General features: G+C 38.1%; 1 non-coding gene across 1 annotated transcript; it reads right to left on the bottom strand.

Moving 5' to 3' along the window:
• Positions 1-16,016: 16,016 nt before the first annotated feature.
• LOC118153259 (U6 spliceosomal RNA) lies at positions 16,017-16,123 on the bottom strand. Its single transcript, XR_004742516.1, has one exon. It is a non-coding gene; the product is annotated as a U6 spliceosomal RNA (small nuclear RNA).
• Positions 16,124-19,318: the final 3,195 nt, after the last annotated feature.

The following is a 19,318-nucleotide window of genomic DNA, read 5'->3' on the forward strand; positions in this document are numbered from 1 at the left end:
GCTTTGAGCTTTGCGCAACGTCAAATTTTCTTCATATCTCTAGTTTTGGCTTTAAAATTCATACAAACTTAGGATTTTACTCTATGATATGTTTAAATATAAGAATCAATTAAAAATTAACACTGTAGTATAATTTTAAATACACAAAATATACATTCTCCACCTTAAATACACAAAATATAGATCGGCCATTATTAATACCCAGTTTTAGAATAAAGCTACATTCCCGTTCTCTCTCCCTCTTTTTCTTCCTCTTTCTTCCTCTCCTTCACTCCATTTTTTTTTTTTTTTTTTTGAGATGGGGTTTCACATCATCACCCAGGCTGTAGTGAAGTGGTGCAATCACAGCTCACTGCAGCCTTGACTTTCCCAGACTCCAGTGATCCTCCCACTTCAGCCTCTTCAGTACCTGTGTCTACAGGTGTGCACCACTATGCCCAGCTAATTTTTGTATTGTTTTTCTAGAGACAGGGTTTTGCCATGTTGCCCAGGCTGGTCTCAAACTCCTGGGCTCAGATGATGCCCTCACTTCAGCCTCCCAAAGTGCTGGGATTACAGGCATTAGCCACCATGCCTGGCTAAATAAGAATTCTTTAGATCTATATGTTGTAGTTTAACCTAAAGAAAGAGAATCTGAAAAACCTGACCAAAAAGAATCTGAAAGCCTAGCCAGATATCTCTCCACTAACTGACATCTACTACCTCTTCATCAGGTCCAAGAACTAAGAACTATCCACGGATGTTAGAAAGTTGGCTGTCACATGTGCTCAACAAAACTCCTTTCACACAGGAATTTCATAAGTCCTTTTCCCATTGGTTGTAGAAGAAAGATAAAGCATCTCATCAGCTCTGGAAGTTAGGGTTACTGGGAATGGCTACTTCAAAAAGCACTGAGATGTCTCAAATACACACACACACACAGACACACACACACACACACACACACACAGAGAATAATTTTTATGTTTTACTTGTAAGTGGACTTAAAATTCAATTCCCTGTTGGCTCTTTGAAAAAAAAAATTAACACTGGATCCACCAGATTTCTATAGGTGAGATCAGGTTTGTGTTAAGACATTATCAGTTTGTTATTTTAATTCTTAGTCAAGAATTTCTCAGTTGATATAATAGAAGCAAAAGAATATAAAGTGTTAACAAAAGGTGAAGCCTAACACATTGGATGTAGTAGATGTTCCAAAAATGTTCATGGATATAACTATCAAAGAAGAAAAGTTTTAATGTCAAAAATATTCCCCAAAAAATCTATTTTTCCGGAAGCTTCTTTCACTAACACATGCAGGATGGGTCCTAATTAAACCTCAGGAGCACATGGTGTTTATTTACCAGTAAGATTTTTCCCAGATGTTAAATAGTCTTGCTCAACTACAGTTTACTGTTCACAGCCAAGACAGCTGTATGTTCCCATAGTATATGTAGTGTAGATGACACAGCTAGTGTAGGCATTTTGTGCTTTTCTAGTTGCTTTTCTAACTACCCTGAATTCTTACTGTAATATTCACTCTGAAACCCTTGCTCAATTGTTTTTGAGAGGATTTCTCAATTGCCGGTATACCCCAAGCCACTTATTCTAAGTTACAAGAAAACTAAGTTCCCTTCCTCATCCTACCTGCCTCCTGAACCTCTACTTCCAGCTCTTCCTCTGGGAACTGAATAGTCAGAGATGCCCAAAGGAACAAGAGAGCCTGGAAATGGGTCTCAAGCAACCCAACTGTGAGGGCTATGTTAAGATAGCTGGCCTGTGGTCCTCAGGACAGGCAGTGGCCTCATCAGGAGTGAATACTCTATCTAGAGGGACAGGTACACATCTTTTTGCTCCCCCAAGACTTGAGTTGCTGGACACCAACTCAAACTCCAGACACTTCATTCTCTTCGGATCTTACTGCAACACTTAGAAATGTCAACATGGCAGTCTACCAAATCTAATTCTGTACCAACACACTGTGTAAAGATCAGTTGTTCCCCTTCTTAAAAAACTTTGATGCCTTTACATTTCCCTTAGAACAATCTCTGAAATCCCTAAAGTTTATGCAGTGTACAAAGACTTCCCCAGCCCACCTGGTCATCCTCTCCCTCTCTGACCTTTTCCTACATCACCCTCCAATCAGCCAGACTCCTTCTGGTCCTTCCCTCCCCCATGAGCCTTTCCCGTAAATTTCCACTACCTAGAAAGCCCATCCCTCTCTCCATCAGATTCATCCTTCCCATCCCTCACATCACTTCCCTAGAGGTACCTTTTAACCCCCAGGACTAAATTCTTTCTTCACTGTATGGTCCCCAGATCCTCACATGCTCTTTCTGCCTACAGATGCCACACTTGTAGTTATTTTGTTGTTTAATAAAACTTTTTGATTGTTTATTCCCCTGAGAGTAGAGGAGGTTTCACTGCTAATTCCTTGAACAATTATTTTAGCTGATAGGTTCAACCATGTGAAATAGCTAATAGTCCAACATCTTGATCTTAAAAAAGTCTATTTTAGGCTGTGTGCAGTGGCTTATGCCTGTAATCCAGCACATGTGGAGGCCAAAGCAGGTGGATAACTTAAGCTCAGGAATTCAACACCAGCCTGGGCAACATAGCAAGAACCCTTCTCTAGAAAAGAAAGAAAACATTAGCCAGGGATGGTGGTGCCTGCCTGTGATCCTAGCTACTTGGAAGGCTGAGACAGGAGGATTACTTGAGTCCAGGAAGTCAAGACTGCAGTGAGCTGTGATCATGCCATTGTACTCCAGCCTGGATGGCAGAGTGAGACATTGTCTTAAAAAAAAAAAAAAAGTTAATTTTATATGATCCTGTTCAATAGCCATTCAATAAATATTTATCAAATAAATACATTAATAAACCATACACTGTGGTTTCAGGCTCTGCGTGCATGCATGCGTGTGTGTGTGTGTGTGTGTGTGTGTGTGTGTGTGTGTGTGTGATCAGCTATTAATGCAAACTTTTATTTTAAAAAGACACTCCTTAAGTTCTGCTAATTTTTAAAATTTATTTCATTAAGTTTCATAGATAATTTTGAAAGTTCAATACAACAAAATTCAAAAATTGGCCTTACTAGAAATACAAATTTGGCAATTTCCCTCAACTCCTTTGATCTTAGGTTAATTTTCTATTCTCCTGAGTTTTCTTTATTTTTCTGTGAGATTAAATTCAGCCACGTGTTTAGCTCTCTGGATCCCTTGGAGGTGATTTCTGCATGACTTCCTTCTGACCTGTGGAAGGAGGAGCCAGGAACAGATTTAAATTTTGAACCGGCACCCACTTCTATCCCTGAGCATTAGGCTAGACAGTAATGGCCAGAAACCCTTCTTTATTCTGTCCTCTTGAAACTGATTCAGCCATTTAAGACCGTGACTATTGTCCCACACAGAAACTCCTCTCCAGAAATGCTTGGCCCAAACTCTCCTAACATTTGTAACTCCATATAACTCTTTTCATTCATGTGCAAAAAAAAAATGAGTGGTATGGTGATGCCAAGTCTGAGGTACCATAGTTAAGCTGTGCTAAGCCACTTTAAAAACATTCCATTTTATTCCTCCCACAGAGTCACCCCCTCAGAGACTCTGAATGAGAGGAATACTGAGAGAGGAAAACGTCCAGAAAAAAAGGAGAAGGAAGTGACATGGGACTTGAAAAAGACTGCACAGAATTCTGTCTTCACCCCAAATGCTCATAAATTAAACGGTTTGTCCACCTCAAGCAAGCATTCAACAGGCACATCCTATGTGCCAGTCCTGTGATAATTGGCACCTTAGAGGCACTGGCATCCTGGCTCATGAAGACCAAGGAAGGTAAAGAAGAGATAAGTTTCCAGGCAAGGTGGCTCACATCTATAATCTCAGCACTTTCGGAGGCTGAGGCAGGATGATCACTTGAGCCCAGTAGTTCAAGGCCAGGCTGGTCAACATGGCAAAACCTCATCTGAACAGAATATTTTAAAAACTAGCCTGGCATGGTGGGTGCACGCTTGTAGTCCAAGCTATTTGGGAAGCTTAGATGGGAGGAATGTTTGAGCCCAAGAGGTCATGACTGCAGTGAGCCATGATCACATCACCGCACTCCAGCCTTGGTGACAGAGCAAGAACATGTCTCCAAAAAATAAAAATAATTTAAAAAAAAGAAGAGATAATTTGATGACATAGAGAAAAATAGGAATGATCAAAAAGAAAGGAACTGAAATGGCTGGCTACTAAAACTTAAAACTTTTGCTAAGTCCCCATATTTTGGACCACTACAGAATGCTTGCTTTAAATGTAGAACAAGAGAGATACTATGCATCATGAAATAAAACGATGCCAGAAGAAAGCAGAGATAAAGGAAAAACAAGTGGTGTAAGAATAAAGGAGCAAGTCCTTCAGAAAGAAGGTCCTTGAAAACATCACACCCTGTCCATCATCCCACCTCAGAAGCTGCTTTCCATCCAGGACGCCTGAAGCCCTGTCTCTCCCAGGAGCTTAGGGTGAAAAACTCTCCCAGTAACAATTGGCTGATTTGAATTTCGGATGGATAGCAGCTCTGTGGAGCTTATCAACATACCCAGACCACAGCCACTCTCCAAGGGACAAAGAGCCAACATTGCCTGCGAAAAGAAGTTTTCTCTCCTTCACCCAGACTCTACCTGGCAGCAATAAGAAACAACAGCAACTATAGGAAAAGGAGAGGGTATACACACAACAGTCACAGTCATCCTGCCTCAGGAGGCCAACCAGATCACTCAAGGTCCCCACTCCTTTATTCCTTACAGCTCAATTCAGTAAGCACAATTATCAAACCATATTTTACAGGTGAAGAACTGAAGCTTGATTGATCGAGCCAGAGGTCAAACCCAGATGTGTCTGACACTACATCTCCAAATCCCTATACAGGCCAACATTGCATCTGAAATTCATGGCTTCCTTTCTCTCTTAAATCATTTCCAAGTGAGTTGATTCTACAGTTTACAAACCTGAAAGCAGTTAATCATAGAAATGTTGAGAAATAAACTGGTTTTTCATTTACTGCCATTCTACTCATCACCCCTTTTGCTGACAGTCTGATGCAATGAAACATGACACCAAGACTCTATTTACTTTATTTTAAAACAGCTTTAGTGTGATATAATTCATATACCATACAATTCACTTATTTAAAATGTGCTATTCAGTGGCTTTTAGCATATTTACAGAGTTGTGCAACCAGCACTGCTATCAAATTCCACAACATTTTCATCACCCAAAAAGAAACCCCAACCCATTAACAGTCACTCCTCTTTCTCCTTGCCTCCAGTCCTTTCTACTTTCTGTCTTTACTGCCAACTCTGGACATTTTATATAAATGAATCATACAAAATGCGGTTTTTTGTGTCTGGCTTCTTCACTTAGTATAATGCCTTCAGGGTTTATCCAGGTTGTATCACATGTCAGTACTTCATTACATTTTATTTCTGAATAATACTCTATTATATGAATATGCCACATTTTCTTTACCCATGAACAGTTGACAAACATTTGGATTGTTCTCACTTTGTGAGTATAATAAATAATATTGCTAATAACATTGAATCCATTTACTTTTAATTCATCAGACTTTCATTTCACCCTGAAGATTACCGTGAGCTCCCATAAGTAACAAATTGCTGGAAGCAAAAAAGCTGACAATCCCTGAGCAAGACAGCCATATGTGTGTCATATGCAGGGTGATCCACGCTACCCAGTTTCACACAACTTTCCCATTTTGAGTACTTAAAGTCTTGGGGGAAACTTTGCCCCAGGAAAAATGCAACAGTTGATCATCCTAGACTGGGATTTAGCTCAGAAGACAATTCTAGAAAATCTACTTTGGGGATGTTTTGTGGTTTCTGATAATGGTGTCGTTATATTTAAAGAAACTAGCTTATGCAGTAACTATCATTTTGCATACTTTCATTTAACAGGAAACAATTATTTTTAATTCTTACATAGTGAACAATGCCTCACATTTTTATATATACTCATTTTGGAGTTATAATCGATGAGGCTATTTGTCTTGCATAATTTTTAAGTGGAATACTAGTTACGTATTCAAAGGCCTTGTTGGGGCCAGGCACAGTTGCTCACACCTATAATTCCAACACTTGGGAGGCCGCGGTGGGTGGATCACATGAGCCCAAGAGTTTGAGACCAGCGCAGCCAACATGGTAAAACCCTTCGTCTCTACAAAAAAATACAAAAATTAATTGGGGTTGTGGCATGGGCCTGTACCCCCAGCCTCTCAGAAGCTGAGATGAGAAGCTCACTTGAGCCCTGTAGGCAGAGATTGCATTGAGCAGAGATGGCGCCACTGTACTCCATTCTGGGTGGCAGAGCAAGACCCTGTCTGAAAGACAAAAAAAAAAAAAAAAAAAAAAGCCTTGCTAAAAGCTGGAAAATGTATGTCCACATGGTGGCGGTGTGATACTCTGCAAACTCAGAATTGACATAAAGCTAAATTAATCAAACGTCATCTTTTATTGAAACTAAGTGATTTTATGGGAAAATGGATAAGACCAACCATTATTACTTGTGAAACCAGTGGCTTTATTTAATAGTAGTAAACAGTCACTGGCTAACTATGGATATAACTGAACACAGGTTAAAGACAAGAAATACAAATAATACCTTTTTTGGAGGTTGTTTAAAAAATGCTGGCGGGGTGCAGTGGCTCACGCCTGTAATCCCAGCACTTTGGGAGGCCGAGGTAGGCAGATCACCAGGTCATGAGTTCGAGACCAGCCTGAGCAACACGGTGAAACCCTGTCTCTACCAAAATACAAAAAATTAGCTGGGTGTGGTGGTGGGCGCCTATAGTCCCAGCTACTCGAGAGGCTGAGGCAGGAGAATCACTTGAACCCAGGAGATGGAGGCTACAGTGAGCCCAGATCGTGCCACTGTGCTCCAGCCTAAGTGACAGAGCGAGACTCTGTCTCAAAAAAAAAGTGCTTTTGACAGAATTATAGAATCATAGAAACCTTAGAAATCACACAACTTAGTGTTTTCAGACGTTTTCCCACCAAAAAAACCACAAGTCACATTTCTAGTTCTATATATGCCTATGATATATAATAGAATGCAACTTCACCTCTTTGCCTTCACTTAAGAAAGAATATTGAAATTCACATGAGTGACTTTAAGGGACATTATAAGGGTAATCTCAAATCTTTATTTTTAAATTAATTCTTCGCTGGCTTCAATCCTTGATTTTTAGAAATGAATTACTTCTACATGGTTTACGGTCAATCCCAACACAAGTGTGTGTGAGAGTCCTTAGAGTAAGAAAGTATGATCTTAGTACAACCTCGCATTGAATGCTGAACCCACTCCTACAACATCCTTAACAGATATCTACCTTCAGGGAAATGAACACGAAAACAATGACCTTTTATTGGCATCGGCACCATTAGCATAAAGTCAGTGTTTGTAAGCCTGACATTTATTTTGCATATTTTTTTCTTCTAGACTCTTTTTTCCCCAGGAAAAGAAAAAAGAGTCTAGAAGCAAATGTATCCTTTTTCTAGCAAACAGCAACAGACTTGGAATTTAGAAGCTATTTTAGTTTGTTCATGTGATTAAAGGTAAGGGAAAATGTATGCACCAGCAACTTACATGATTAAAAAACAACACTGAAATCTCTGAGAAAAAGCTTCTCTGTTATGGTTGGTAACTGGCACCCCAGGCCAGCTTTCACCTTCTGTTAATAATGAGGCACCATAGGCTCAACAGCTGAGCAAAGATAATTTAGCAAAAGAAAGATAAACACAAACTAAATTTGAACCTGGTGATATGTATTTGTATTTTCTTTCCTTTTTGTATCAAATTATGATTTCCATGGAATAAAAAGCAATTTGATCTCTCAGGGCTTTTTATCCTATTATCTGTTTTCTTCTAGAAGTCTTCAGTTCAATCTTAGTGGTGTTTCTTTTAGCCACGTTGATTCAGACCATTTATGATGGCAGTGCTGAAATCTAAACATGTAAGCCGTGAAAATTTAATCTAGGTGAGACTAAGACAGCACGTGCTTAAATTATCTATCCTGTTCTGTCTATGAACTTTTATTTTGACAATCTAAATACCTACTTCTATGACTCTTCTAAACAAAACAACTAGATAATAACAATTAGATTGATCTGAGGGTTTTTTGGTTTATTTTTAATGTTAACAACTGCCCTCCTGGACTGCAATCCTCTTGCTGCAGAGGAACTTTGAGGCACAAAATATATATCTAAGAGTGTGAACTCCCATATTAGTCGGAGTTAAATAATTCTTTCTGAAAGTAGTATTGCCTGATACGTGTGAAGTGATCCTTTGCTAATTAGTTAATACAAGTACTCTCTTTTCCCATGAGGCAGGGACTTCCCACGTGGAAAGTTTCTCAATAGATCCTGAAGTTTATATAATAACATCCTGTTTGGTAGAATAGGCAACACAAGCACTCTTCTGAGATGAATGATGCTTTTGAAAACTAAGTCTTCAATGTTAGTTTAGGGATGGTCGCTCACCTTTGTAACAGATTTCAAAGACCCATGAAGGCAACCTGTCTGTTGTTGGTTGCTCTGGCATGCAAAACCAGCTTTCTGAGCTCATTAAGGTTTGTCTGCAGAAACCTCCCCTGGAGCTGCCTGTGCTGACTTCTGAAAATCTGAGTTACTATTTTTGAGGTCCTGAAGTTCAAACTAGAACTACCTGAGGGTGGCAATCATAATAGCTTATACTTACTGAACTCCTTACTACCAAGGCTAGCTGTTTGATCCTTGCAACACCACAAAGTGGTTTTTATCCACAGGTGCAAATGAAGAAACAGACTGGAAAGCTCAGTGACCTACTCAGTGTAGAGCAAGGTTTGAACTGGGGTCTGATACTGACCTTGACCTTGACCTTTTCCAAGGAAGCATCCTGCTGCCCTGGGGCTCTTTACACAAGAGAGGACAGGGGCTTGTATGGGAAATACCTGTATGGCTAACCCAAGAAGCAGTAAGACAGTGATATGGGTCCTCTTGCAAGTTAGAAAGCTGGACAGCCGTGGCCCCTGCCCTAGAACTACTTGACCTCCATCAAAATGTCATCAGTAGTTCTTTATTTACGATATCCCTGACTCTTATCCTTCCCTAACTTTGCCTCATTTCAAGGCTTTTTTCTGCTTTACTCATGTCTATGTTGTTGGAATTTCCATGTACCTATTACTTTTGTAATTTTTAAGGCAATGAAGATACTTTATTTCCTCTTTTTTTCAGATGGTCTCATTCCATCACCCAGGCTGGAGTGCAGTGGCACCATCTCAGCTCACTGCAACCTCTACCTCCCAGGTTCAAGCGATCCTTCTGTCTCAGCCTCGTGAGTAGCTCAGTGACTTGCCCAAAGTCACATAGTGAGTGGCAGGAACATATAATTTCCTCCTCTATCATTTCCTCTGCTATCATTTCCTCCTCTAAAAACGAAAGGGTTGGAATGGATAGGTTTGCATTCTCTTCTAGAGTTAACATTCTAGAATTTCAAGGTGTACTTTCTTTTTTTATTATTACTATATTTTTTGAATTGTACTTTAAGTTCTAGGGTACATGTGCAGATCATGCAGCGTTGTTGCATAGGTATATATATGGCAAGGTGGTTTGCTGCCTTCATCCCCCTATCACCTATATCTGGTATTTCTCCCCTCGTTATCCCTCCCCACCCTCGCCACCCCCCGCTGTCCCTCCCCTAGCCGCCACCAACTGACCGCAGTGTGTGACGCTCCCTGTTCTGTGTCCATGTGTTCTAATTTTTCAACAAACATGCAGTGTTTGGTTTTCTGTTCTTGTGTCAGTTTGCTGAGAATGATGGTTTCCAGATTCATCCGTATCCCTGTGAAGGACACTAACTCATCATTTTTTATGGCTGCGTAGTATTCCACAGTGTATATGTGCCACATTTTCTTTATCCAGTCTATTGTTGATGGACATTTGCGTTAGTTCCAGGTCTTTGCTATTGTAAACAGTGCCGCAATGAGCATTTATCTGCATGTGTCTTTATAATAGAAAAATTTATAATTCTTTGGGTATAGACCCAGTAATGGGATTGCTATTTCTAGCAATGGTATTTCAAATGGTATTTCTATTTCTAGGTCCTTGAGGAATCAACACACTGTCTTCCAAAATGGTTGCACTAATTTGCATTCCCACCAACAGTGTAAAAGTGTTCCTATTTCTCCACATCGTCTCCAGCATCTGTTGTCTCCAGATTTTTTAATGATTGACACTCTAACTGGCGTGAGATGGTATCTCAATGTAGTTTTGATTTACATTTCTCTAATGACCAGTGATGATCAGCATTCTTTCATATGTTTGTTGGCCTCATATATGTCTTCTTTTGAAAAGTATCTGTTCATATCCTTCTCCCACTTTTGGATGGGTTTGTTTGTTTGTTGTAAATCTGTTTGAGTTCTTTGTAAATTCTGGATATTAGCCCTTTGTCAGATGGGTAGATTGCAAAAATTTTTTCCCATTCTGTTTATGCTAATGATTGTTTCCTTTGCTGTACAGAAGCTCTGGAGTTTAATTAGATCCCATTTGTCTATTTTTGCTTTTTTTGCCATTGCTTTTGGTGTTTTAGCCATGAAGTCCTTGCCTATGCCTATATCCCGAATGGTTTTGCCTAGGTTTTCCTCTACGGTTTTTATGGTGTTAGGTATTATATTTAGAACTTTAATCCATCTGGAGTTAATTTTAGTGTAAGGTGTCAGGAAGGGGTCCAGTTGCTGCTTTCTGCACATTGCTAGACAGTTTTCCCAACACCATTTATTAAACAGAGAATCCTTTCCCCATTGCTTGTTTTTCTCAGGTTTGTCAGAGATCAGATGATTGTAGATATGTGGTGTTGCTTCTGAAGCCTCTGTTCTGTTCCATTGGTCTATATCTCTGTTTTGGTACCAGCACCGTGCTGTTTTGATTACTGCAGCCTTGTAGTATAGTTTGAAGTCAGGCAGCATGATGCCTCTAGCTTTGTCCTTTTTGCTTAGAATTGTTTTGGCTATGTGGGCTGTCTTTTGGTTCCATATGAAGTTTGAAGTGGTGTTTTCCAGTTCTGTGAAGAAGGTCATCGGTAGCTTGATGGGGATAGCATTGATTCTATAAATTACTTTGGGCAGTATGGCCATTTTCACGATGTTGATTCTTCCCAACCATGAGCATGGAATGTTTTTCCATCTGTTTGTGTCCTCTCTTATTACATTGAGCAGTGCTTTGTAGTTCTCCTCAAAGAGGTCCCTTACATTCCTTGTAAGTTGTATTCCTAGGTATTTATTGTCTTTGTGGCAGTTGTGAATGGGAGTTCACTTTTGATTTGGCTCTCTGTCTGTTATTGATGTATAGAAATGCTTGTGATTTCTGCACATTGATTTTGTATCCTGAGACTTTGCTGAAATTGCTTATCAGTTTCAGGAGATTTTAGGCTGAGATGATGGGATCTTCTAAACGTACAATCATGTCATCTGCAAATAGAGACAAGTTGGCTTCCTCTTTTCCTAATTGAATACCCTTTATTTCTTTTTCTTGCCTGATTGCTCTGGCCAGAACTTCCAATACTGTATTGAATATAAGTGGTGAGACAGGGTATCCTTGTCTTGTGCCAGATTTCAAAGGGAATGCTTCCAGTTTTTGCCCATTCTGTGTGATATTGGCTGTGGGTTTGTTGTAAATAGCTTTTATTATTTTGTGATATTGAGAGTTTTTAGCATAAAGGGCTGTTGAATTTTGTCAAAGGCCTTCAATGCATCTATTGAGATGATCATGTGGTTTTGTCTTTGGTTCTGTTTATGTGGTGAACTACGTTTATAGACTTGCATATGTTGAACCAGCCTTGCATCCCCAGGATGAAGGCTACTTGATCATGATGAATAAGCTTTTTGATTTGCTCTTGCATTCTGTTTGCCAGTATTTTATTGAAGATTTTTGCGTCAATGTTCATAATGGATAATGGCCTGAAGTTTTCTTTTTTAGTTGCGCCTCTGCCCGGTTTTGGTATTAGGATGATGTTGGTCTCTTAAAATGAGTTAGGGAGGATTCCCTCTTTTTGTCTTGTTCGGAATAGTTTCAGAAGGAATGGTACCAGCTCCTCTTTGTATGTCATTCAAAATTTCCATGGGACCTCAAGTTAATTGAAAGGATCAGCTCCATAACGATTGCCAGCATAAAACAATCTATGCTAAGGCCAGCTCTGTACAGCTACCACCTCACACCATCTCTCACTGCCCACTCCTGTTTTCTCACCCCGCATTGCAGCACTTTCTTTCTCTTCTGTCCGCTCTTCCTTGCTTCCAGCACTCCTTCCTATACTGAAATCAACTAGACCAAATATTTAGATAGAGATTTATCTTGGCTAACCAACATGGACTAATTTTACATTGGAACAAAATATCATTAACCATTATGCAAACACAGTGGTTGTATGATATAAGAAAAAGCCTTCTGTACTTCTGAAGATTTGCTTTTACCTCACTGAAAAACCTGTTGGCTGGGCATGGTGGCTCACACCTGTAATCCCAGCACCTTGGGAGGCCAAGATGGGAGAGTCACTTGTGTCCAGAAGTTTGAGACCAGCCTGGGCCACATAGTGAGACCTTGTCTCTACAAAACATCAAAAATTTGGCTGGGTGTGATGGCTCACACCTGTAATCCTAACACTTTGGGAGGCCAAAGCAGGCAGTTTGCTTGAGCCCAGTTCAAGACCAGCCTGGGCAACATGAAAAAACGCTGTCTCTACAAAAAATTAGCTAGGCATGATGGTGCATGCCAGTAGTCCCGGATCACCTGAGCCCAGGAGGTGAGGACGGCAATGAGCTATGATTACACTACTGCAGGCCAACATGGGCAATCGAGTGAGTCCCTGTTTTGAAAAATAAAAGAAAGAAAGAAATACCTATAAAAGTGACCTTAGAACTGTACTACACTTTAGAATTATAAAGGCTTTCAAGTATAATATTTTAATATTGCTGATAAGTTTGAAAAGTAGATTTAATTATCTCTCTATGATAGATGAGGAATTCAGCACTGAAAAAAGCAATTTGATCAAGAACTCACAGTTAATAACTATGTATGCAAATCCAGATCTATTAAATCAAGATCCTCCAGGGTAAGGTCATGAAATACAAATTTCTATCTCTAATTTTAATTTCCAAGACAATTTATTTTAGGCCTGTATAAATCAACGTTATGATTTTTTTCTTGAGAAATATTACCCCAAAATATCTTCTCCAAGAATTTTAACTAGGCAGTTGATGTTTAGCTTCTTGGAGATATCATTGATGCGTTTTGTTTTGTTTTGTTTTAATATCCTCTTACATGCCATGCCCAGAGAAAGTGTTTAAAAAGTATTTTTTAAAAGAGTGCGTGGGTAGAAGGATGAATGGATTGATGGATGGATGGATGGATGGATGGATGGATGGATGGATAGTTGGATGCACTAATCAAGAATAAAGTGAATGAATGAATGAATGAACTTGGAATCATTTGTCTTTTCAATTATTGATGAGAAAATGTTGCAACATTTTTATTAGAGCCACTTATGTACCCATTTATTTAGTAAGCACTTTTATGCATTTATTATTTGCTCACTCTAATCAAGCATCGATAATTGAAAATATAAAACTGAAAATTACTTCTCTACTTACGTTCATCCAACTCATTTGATGTACTTAAAAGCCTGAAAGGACAAGTTGTTAAGCTTTTGATTTATTTAAGACTCAAAAACTTGGCGATAACCATCTTCAAAGTATTCAGTATGTCAGAGGCAGAGTTCAAGCTACTACTGCCTATAATAATTGACTTTTTTCCTACAAAAAGAAAAGCAGAAAAGCAATTTACTCTGCAATTTTTACAAGTTAAATATATAGATATTGCAAAAGCAAATTTTTACTGGGTGTACAAAAATTTTTGCTAAAGATGGATTGAGCCAGGAAGACTGTGGAAACCAAGAAAAACAAGCCTAACCAGCTTTTCTAGTACAAAAGAATTGAATTTAAAATGAGTCAGGTTTAACACTGTAAAACGATTCCTCAAAGTCCCTATTATAACTTTACATATTTGAAACCATGTTTTATCTGCATTTAAAACTTTATCTGTATTATGGTCAACGTAGTCACAGTATAATGATTATATTTGAATAGCAACATTCCTGTGCCAAAAAATCAAAGTTAAGTTTTGGAAGTTCTGGAGGGATACACACAAAATGTAACAGTGGTTATCTGAGGAGGGTCAGAAAAGGGAATTAAGAAGACACAAAACTAACCCTGTCCTATACTTTTTAAATGTTTACCTTTATACAATAATCACATATTACATTTTAAACGTAAAAACACTTAAATTTTTGTTTATGTTTGGCTTCTGGAGTATGTGATAAATAATTCTTAGCAGGTTCTACTCTGCATTATGAAGTTATCCACTCATATTTATATTGATTCCTTTTAATTCAGTGTGGATGAAGATCTAAGCATTTGAATAAATATAATGATTCCAGAGATCAGATGTGTGTTTCTAATACACTGGAAGATGTGTGTTCTAATGATATTAGAAACATTACTGCCAGCCAAGGTTTCCAAACACACTCACAGTTTCCTCAAACTAGAACTGAAGAAATTAAAAGTTAAAGTCATTATTAGCATTCTAAGTTGGAAAGAAGTTTTGCAAACATGGCTATATATGTAATATATATTTATTACAGATTACTATTTAACTATGCTTCACCTGATCAAAGTCTACCACTCCATAATATAAAACACACATATTGCAAATTCACAGCATTCTATAAAGCAAGAGAGCATCTAAGATAATGGTTTAAATTGAAGATACTTCTTTATTTAACGCACATGTTTAACTAGGTTTAGAAAAGACCTTAGAAGTACAAAGAATTTATATTAATAAACTTGGCTTTATTATTTAGATCACTACAGAGAGGAATAAGGTGTACATTTTTAGAAGAGTATCAAAAAGTAGACTTTACAAATATACAGTTATTTTAAGATACTAATATTAAACTATATCTCATTTATCTAATAAGACTGAAGGATGAGGTGTTGCACATCAGTGATTTTTCAAACAGCCAGTTAGCCATTTCAAATGTCTTTTTAAAAATGACAAACTATTTAAACTGGATTTGATATTTTCTCACCCAGTGAGCAGAATATGGAGCAGAAGTTCGCTTTGTCCTGAGGCTGTGGATGTCCATTGTACTGGATGATGCTCTCCTTGATGGCTAAGGTTTCTAAGAGCTGTTTTACTCTCTTGCTGTCTCCTACCCATTGTTCCCAGCATATCTGCAACCCTCTTTTCGTTTTTCCTTCTAGGACACCCCACCCTAGAAACATAATAATAATTGAAAATGTCCAGTGAAAGCCTGATAAGCAAGCTTGTTTAATCTGTGAATTTACTTTTACACACAAACCTGAGTCAACAGATTCTGATATGAAGCTCTGATAACAGCTTCACTCCTCTCTAGTGGTGAGAATAGTACCTTTACTCCTTAGCTCAGTATGCTGCTTTTTGCTAAGTCCAGACTGTACCTTGATCCAGGTGGATAAGAAGATAGAAAAATTGGTCGGCAAATCATAATCATAACAAAGTTTAAGTGACTTGCCTTCCAGTGAAAGCTGTAATCTCCAAGAGAGGCTCCCAATTAATAGCACCCCCTTACCTACCCGGTGGTGAGCAATTTGAGTAAGAAAGTAAGAATGGAAGTCATTATTAATTAAATTCAGCTGGAAGTGTAGACCTCTAAATGGGCCTACTGGCCAAACCAGAATTAGTAAGATTTGCCCATTCAATCCTAGGAGGCCCAATCTTAAGCAAGTCCTCACAATGGAGGCTGACCCCCAAGAGAAAGATGAAGCAATGCATGCTTCTGATGCCTTTCTAAATTTGCCAATCTCTCTCTCCTTTTTTTTCCCCAGTGGACAGGAAAAAATTATTTACTAAATGAGTAAATGTTTGTGTGAATGAATGAGCAAATTTGGTTCTTCCTGGTTAATGAGTGGCGAACTTAAAAAACATGGAATGCTTCACAATTTTGAGTGTCATCCCTTGCGAGGGGCCATGCTAATCTTCTCTATATCATTCCAGTTTTACAATATGTGCTGCCAAAGCGAGCACTAAACTTACCAATACCTCTCAGCTGCTGTTTACAGTCTACCCAGCTTTCAATTCCATATAACCAGCCTTCCCTTATTTCTTCATCTCTTCCTCCTTTAATTCCCTCAGGTGCCAGGATGGAGCTAATCATACTCATTTCAAGGCACAGTATCATCAAGGTCCATACCCAGCCCCTTTTTGTTTATTTATGTATATACTATTTATCTACCATCCCTGCTCTTTTTCCAACTATAGGCAACAGTTGTAATATGGCTTATATGCTTTCTTGAATTTGTATGCAACCTTGTAAAAAAAATTATTCTTGTTTGTCTATTTTAAAACCTTTGTCTATTTTAAAATATATAAGGGTTCCAATCTGCGCCTTACTTTTCTTACTCCACACCATGTTTTAAAGCTCTGTCTGTGCTATTACATGTACATCTAATTCATTGCTTCTAAAGGTGATATTGCTCTCCATGATGTACATCCACCACAGTTTACTTGCTCACTCCAAGTGATGGACATCCTAACTCCTTTACTTTCTATTCATGTCCTGTTATGATCCCAGAAGGGTAGTAGAGCTATGGGTACCTAATTTGACTGAGGACTGCAAAATCATGAGCTATACTAGCCTACATTCCCTCAAGCAAGGCAGGAGGGTTCCTGTGACCCAGCAACCCCACCAAATGTTGTATTATCCAACTTTCTATCTTTGCCATTCTTGTCAGTGTAAATTGGTATCTCATTGCACTGAAAATTCACATTTCTCTTATTACTACGAAGTTTTGACAGTGGTCGAGCATGGTGGCTCATGCCTATAATCTCAGAACTTTGGGAGGCCGAGATGGGCAGATCACAAGGTCAGGAGTTCAAGACCAGCCTGGCCAACATGGTGAAACCTTGTCTTTACTAAAAACACAAAAATTAACTGGGCATGGTGGTGCACACCTGAAATCCCAGCTACTCGGGAGGTTGAGACAGGAGAATTGCTTGAACCAGGACCCGGGAAGCAGAGGTTGCAGTGAACCGAGATCACACCATTGCGCTCTAGCCTAGGCTACAGAGTGAGACTCCATCTCAAAAAAAATAAAAGTTTTGACAGCCCTTTAAAATTTTTTTTTTAATTTGAGATAATTTTTGATTCACATGTCCTTGTAAGAAGTTATACAGAGAGACCTAGTGAACACTCTTTACCCAATTTTTCCTACCAGTACCATCAACAAACAATTGTACAATATCACTACCAGGATGTTGATACTGATACAGTCAAGACACAACCATTTCCATGACCACTGGGATCCCTCATGTTGCCCTCTTATAGCCACACCACTTCCCCACTGCTGCCCCCACCCCTTAACACCTGGCAATCACCAATGTACTCTCCATTTCTAAAACTCTGTCATTTCAAAAGTGTTATATAAACAGAATCATATAGCATATAACGTTTTGTTATTGGTTTTTTTCACTCAGCACAATATGGAATGAATATGGCAATTTACTGAAGCTGATGTATGTACCAATAGCTTCTTGCTTTCTTTGCTGAGCAGTATTCCACTGTTTAACCACTAATTCATTCATTGAAAGATATCTGAATTGTTTACAGAATTTGGGTATTATGAATAAAGCTGCTATAAACACTTGCATACAGGTTTTTATGTGAATATGAGTATTTCTTTTTCTGTAATAAATGTTCATGAGTGCGATTGCCAGTTTGTATAGAATTGAATGTTTAGTATTTTAAGAAACTGCCAAATTATTTTCTGGAGTGACTGTACCATTTTATAATCCCACCAGGAGTGAATGAGTGGTCAGTTTCTCTATGTCTTCACCAGTATTTGGTGTTGTTACCATTTTATTTTAGCCATTATAAGTTTACTGTTAACGTATAGTCTTAACTTGCACTTCTCCAAGCAATAATGATGCTCAGCATCTTTACATGTGCTTATTTACCATCTATATATCCTCTTATGTCATATGTTTCTTCATGTCTTTTTCCCATTTTCTAATGGGATTGCTCAGGCTTTTTACTGTTGAATATTGAGAGTTCTTTATATGCTCAAGATACAGGTCTTTTGTCAGATATGTGGTTGGAAAATATGTTTTCCACTCTATAACATGTTTTTTAATTCTCTTGGACAGTTTTGCAGAACAATTTTTTAAAATTTTTATGTAGTTCTATTTATTAATTTTTCCTTTTATGGATTGTGCATTTAAAATACCAAGTGTAGGAATTTCTACCTAGCCCTGGACACTGAAGATTTTCTCCCATGGTTTTTCTAAAATTTAGTAGTTTTAACCCTTAAGATACAATCCATTTTGAGTTAATTTTTGGATAAGTTGTGTTTGTTAAGGTTCTTGTTTCTGTTTTTGTTTTGCCTGTGGATGTCCAGTTGCTTCAGCACCATTTGTTGAAAAGCCTCTTTTGCGCTTCTTTCACAAATAAGTTGGTCATATTTGTATGTATCTATTTCTGGGTTCTTTGTTCTGTCCCACTAGTCTATGTGTCTTTCTACTAGTGCCATATTATGTAACTATATATTAAGGCTAGATATGGGAAAGACCTATTCCTCCCACTTTACTGGTCTTTTTAAAAATTGTTTTAGCTATTCTGGTTCCTTTGCCTTTCCATATATATTTTAAAATAATTTTATCTGTGTCTACAAAAATTTTTTTTGAGATTTTGATAGGAATTGCCTTAAACCTATATATCAATTTAGGCAAAATTGACATCTTCGCTACACGGAGATTTCCAGTTCATCAACACAGTATAATTCTCCATCTACTTTAGATCTTTTTTAGTTTCTTCCATTTGGTTTATTTCATCAGCTTTCTGTAGTTATCAGCATACAAGTCTTATACCCATTTTCATAGATTTACACCTAAATATTTTATGTTTTAAGCAGTTATAAACGGTCTTACATTTATACTCTTGACATTTACCTGTTTACTACTAGCATACAGAAATAGTTTTTGTATGCTTACATTATATTCAGCAAACTTTCTGAGCACATTTATGTGGCCTAGAAATTCTTTGGTTGGTTCCTTGGAATTTTCTATATAATCAATAATATAATTTCCAAATAGAGATTCTTATTTTTTATTTCTTCCTTTTCATATGTCTTTTTTCTTCTTTTTTTGCTTGTTTTTTTTTTTCTTGCCTGCTTTGTTTTCATTTTTGCCTTACTGAACTGACTAGAACTTCCAGCACCATGTTGA

This window comes from Callithrix jacchus, chromosome 4 (genome assembly GCF_049354715.1).
Source record: "Callithrix jacchus isolate 240 chromosome 4, calJac240_pri, whole genome shotgun sequence".
NCBI lineage: Eukaryota > Metazoa > Chordata > Mammalia > Primates > Cebidae > Callithrix > Callithrix jacchus.